The sequence below is a fragment of the Palaemon carinicauda genome, chromosome 18 (genome assembly GCF_036898095.1).
Source record: "Palaemon carinicauda isolate YSFRI2023 chromosome 18, ASM3689809v2, whole genome shotgun sequence".
In the NCBI taxonomy this organism is placed as follows: Eukaryota; Metazoa; Arthropoda; class Malacostraca; order Decapoda; family Palaemonidae; genus Palaemon; species Palaemon carinicauda.
This window is the reverse complement of record NC_090742.1, coordinates 96,751,986-96,756,985: the sequence shown is the minus strand read 5'-3', so window position 1 is coordinate 96,756,985 and position 5,000 is coordinate 96,751,986.

Here is a 5,000-nt window from a genome sequence, read left to right as displayed (position 1 = left end):
TACTTAGGCTATCCATTGACTGATTTTATTTTATTTTCTATCTTTCATTTAACTCCAATTTTAAATATCCTATATTACTCCATTAGGAATCGTAGTTCTTACATATTTTGATTTCATTAATTTTTTTTCACCTTCAAATGATATCTTATCTTCCAATGCATATTCCGTACTCATCTTCTGTCTTTCTTTTACTTAATTTTATCCATACCTCGTAGGATATTTCCTAATTCTGGCAAGCAAGCTTTGCAAATCCTATGGTGCTCTGGTAAATATGAGACCATCATCATCTTACTCTAGGTCAGCGAATTTCCTGTTTCCTATCCAGTCCAATCCTTCTCCACCATCCCAACTGTTTTATGAATTACAAATTCAATGAGGTGAATAAACAACACAAATTACAACATATTCCCTTGGAGTACTAGTCTGTTCACTGGAAAATCCTTTGATATTTAGGAGGAACTGAATAATATTCAGGACTCTCCTCAGAATATTTTGTTGCAAATTATCAAAGGCCTTTTTCTTGTCAAGAAATGACATCAATGGTGCATTTTTATTTTTACGACGCTGGTCTAGTGTTGAGTAAATACAGTAGTTTTTTAATGTTTAGATTTCTGGATTGAAGAGGTGAATAGCTCGCCCGTAAGATGATTTCCTCTCGTGTAGACATAATTTTTGTATGTCAATTACATAAGACTTTCGTCGTTAAATTCATTGTGTTCTTCATTCAAGTTATAATAAGTAAATTTTTTATTTATATGAATTACCCTTTTATTTAACTTATTTTTGTTACAAAGTCTTTTGTAACTGTTTGAGAATGTTATGTGATCATACGAGATAGGAAAAAGGGCTTATATGAATGTTTGTTTTTATATTTTTATGAGGTATTGCATCATGTTAGAGAGAAAATACAAAATATTTTTATTTAACCACGTATTTTGGAAGATTCTCGAAAATCCTAGTATTAGCTTTATCTTTTTTTTTATCTTTTTGCGAGAACGGTGTGTGGGCTAAGCTGGCTGAGAGAGAGAGTGGTCGTGCAACCGGTTAATTCTCCTACTTCATATGTGATAGTTGATTGCTTTGACACACTTAGGCCAATCCCCAAACTTCCAGATCTCGTGCCCAGAATCTTCTAGAAGTAGCTAAGTTTCATATCTCTAGCGACCCCAGGGATGCATAGATCAGATAGAGAATTCCAGCCTTAGGTCATAGGTATCTCCCACCTCTCTCTCTACCCCAATGCCTCTCGTACTAGCCCAGTGTATTGTTATAAAAGTGTTCCGTAAAATTTCAAAGTTTCAATGCGAAAGGATTGTGTTAACATTGTGAGCATTTATGAAAATTCTCTCAGAGTTTTTGTGACTGGCCCTGTAGAAACGTGAAGGGTATTTGTATTGTGATATGGTTATCTTTTTTATATCAAACTTAAATTTCGCTGTAAAATTTAATTTCACGTGAAACAAGTGATTATACAATTCTCAGAATGCAATTATCTCTTTTTTCATAGTGTAATGTGTATGTAGATTTAATGTTTCGAGTCAAGTGATTATATAATTTTCAGAGCGTTACATTTTTTGTGTTTATCTTGGTCTTGTTCAGACTTATTATTTTGAGTGATATATTTTTATGTAAATTCTAACAGAGTGTTGTAATTTTTATATAATATATTTATTTTCTTAAAGACTATAATTTCAATCACCAGTGTTTATTTCAAATTTGCTCATATCCAGTTTAAGAATCGAAGTGAGAAATGGTTGTAAATAATTCTTAACAATAATAACTCCTTTTTATTTTGAGTGTACTTAAGAGACCTTTGGATATTCAGCGTTGTTGTGTATTGCTATCTGCGAGTTATATAACTGTCTTAGAAGTCGGGCGTTAATATTTTCAAGTGTAGTAGATTTGATGTAAAAACATACAGGTGAGTTTGGAACTCGAGAAGTTTTATAGCTTACTAGTTTTAATATATAATATATTATATTTTGGTTCCCAGGCACGGGACCATCTTATAGTATATTTTTAATGCCCAGACCCTTGGGATCGAGCGAGTCTGCTTTAAAAATTGGTGATAACAGGGCTGTGTTTTGATTAAAGGTTGCAACAATTCAGTATTGATAGGAGATTTTGTGTATTTTTAGGATATATTTTTGAAAGGTATTAAATATTGTAAAGTGAAGGATAGCAAAGTTCAATATCATAGAGTTTTTGAGTAACCTAAATGTTCAGGAATTGTGAGAAGCTAATATAACTAAAGCTCAGTGGATCTCTATTTTAATGGCATGTGGTGTCCATGCAACAAGGGAGAGGATTAAAGCCTAAATCAAGGGTCTAGCCTTGGGAGCATTGATAAACTCGGGGAAGTTGTCGGGAAAAAATATTATAGCAGCTCGTGAACTGTTGGCGGAAGCTGAGGAATAATTTTTAGCGAAGCAAGGACCACTTGACCCATAAACTGAAGGCATGAAAGCAGATAGGGATATGGAGGCTAAGATTTGACGAATTGCAGAGGAGGAGAATGTTATCAAGTTGAAGATGATGGCGGAAGAGAAAGAATAAGCCCGATGCGCGAGAGAACGAGAAGCAAGACGAGAAAAAGAAGAGAGAGAAGAAATATGACGTGCGAAGGAAATGGAAGGAAGGCGAGAAGTAGAAGAAAGGGGCGTCGCAAGACATGCTACAGACATTGCGCAACATGCGAGGGAGTTTGAGCTGTTGAACGCTAGTGCACAGTCGGCAACACAGACAGAAGCGACCCTGGTATGCACGATCCCATGTTTAATATGACGGACGCCCAAGGTTCTCAAAAGAGTCTCTAGATGAGTTCTTTCAAACGGTCGCATCAACGATGAAATAGCCAGAAGATAAATGGCCTTTGTTCTAGAAGCTTCTCAAAAATCATAGTGTTAGGTCTATCTTTTTTTTCTATTTCCAAGAACGGTCGGTGGGCAGATCTGGCTGAGAGAGAGTTACTGTACAGTGGGTTGGTTCTCTTGTTCCATACGTGATAGTTGATAACTCTGACGCCGTTAAGCCAACTCACAAACTCCCAGATCTTGGGCCTAGACTCTTCTAGAAATAGCAAAGTTTAATATATATAGCGACCCAAGTGATGCATAGATCAGATAGAGAATTACAGCCTTAAATCATAGCCCTCTCTCCCTCTCTGTCTCCCACGCCTCTCGTAATAGCCAGTTGTATTGTCATAAAAGTGTTCAGTAAAAATCTCAAAGTTTTTGTGTGATTGGTTTCTGTAAACAGTGAGTATTTATAAATATTCTCTTAGAGTTTCTGTAACCGGCCCCGTAGAAGCACGAAAAGTATTTCTCTCGGGTTCTGGTTATCTATTTTCAGTTAAGTATCAAATTTAAGTGTTGGGGTAAAATTTAATTTCAAGTGAAACAAGGGATTATATAATTCTCAAAGTGTAACTATTACTTTTGACATAGTCTAAGGTTTATGCAGATTTAGTATTTCGTGTCAAGTGATTATATACTTTTCAGAGCATAACATTTTTGTCCTAATGTAAGTTTTGTTCACACTTAATATTTCTAGTGATTTTTTTTTATGTAAATTCTTTCAAAGTGCTGTAATTTTTATAGAAAATATATATATATATATATATATATATATATATATATATATATATATATATATATATATATATATATATATATATATATATATATATATTTGGTAAAAAGTATATTATTTCAATAACCAAAGTTTATTTCATATTCACTCGTATCCTGTTAAAGAATCCAATCAAGATGTGGTTGCAATTAATTCTTGATAATAATTACCGAGTTTCGTTTTAAGTGTACTTAAGAGACCTTTGGATATTTAGTGTAATTATGTATTGCTGTCTGGGAGTTACATAAATGTCTTAGAGCCTTGGTGTTAATATTTTCAAGCGTAACAGATTTAATGCAAATACAAACACGTGAGTCTTGAGCCCTAGAGGTTGCATATATTTTCAGCCGTAATAAATATTATATTATATTTTAGCTCCCTGACACGGGACCATCTTATAATACTACGTTTTACACATTGCTGTATCATATGTATTAAAATGAAAACTTGGTCAGTACAGCTTCCATCTTATCTAAATCCTACTTATCTCTCAGCTTCTCATAAATCTTTCTCTCTAGTGTCTTTAGAATAAGAATACTATGTATTTATATGACAACTGACTTATGTGTGACACCTCTATAGTTATTGCAATTAGTTAGATCTCCTTTTTTAGTAATTTTCACCAACAATCTTAGTTCCCATTCATCAGGTTAGCCGCTTCACGCAACATTATACAAAATATTCTTTTAAATATTCCTGGAGTCACTTCACTAAATTTTGGTGTGTGTTATCTCAACAGTTATTCCTTCATATTTATAGGCTTCCAATCTCTCAAAATTTATAAGATTGGCTTCGACTTCAAACACAGTGAATTCATTCATGGGGCACAACAAAGCCTTCCTCAACTACAGGTATATGGATCAAATTATTCCCATCATATCTCCTATTCATGAACCTATAGAAGTGTTCCATACAACGTTGCCTTACTTCATTGTCAGTTGTTATAACAGATTTATCTCTAATTTTTATGGATATATGATTTTTTTCTCTTTGACACATTGGAGATTTTATTATTAATTCTTTGGACATTTCTTACGCCATAGCCACTCCCTGAATTCACAACTTTGTCAACTTCATCTTTTTTTCTTGTAATTTCTGGTTTTTCTTCTGACTTCACTATCAATACTGGGATACTTTGTATTCTCTACCTGGTAATTTTCATAAATGCCACGAAAACGTCCAACAATAAATTTCTGTCTGTGTCTCCCTTTTATAGTATCCCAAGTTTCATTTGATATCCATGGTTTGCTCTTTGTAACTGAATGTCACAAAACTTCACTACCAACTGATTGATATATGTTCTGAATATCACACCATTCTTCATTAATTGTTTGTTTTTCGTCTCTGAAAGTTTTTAAGACTGCAAATAG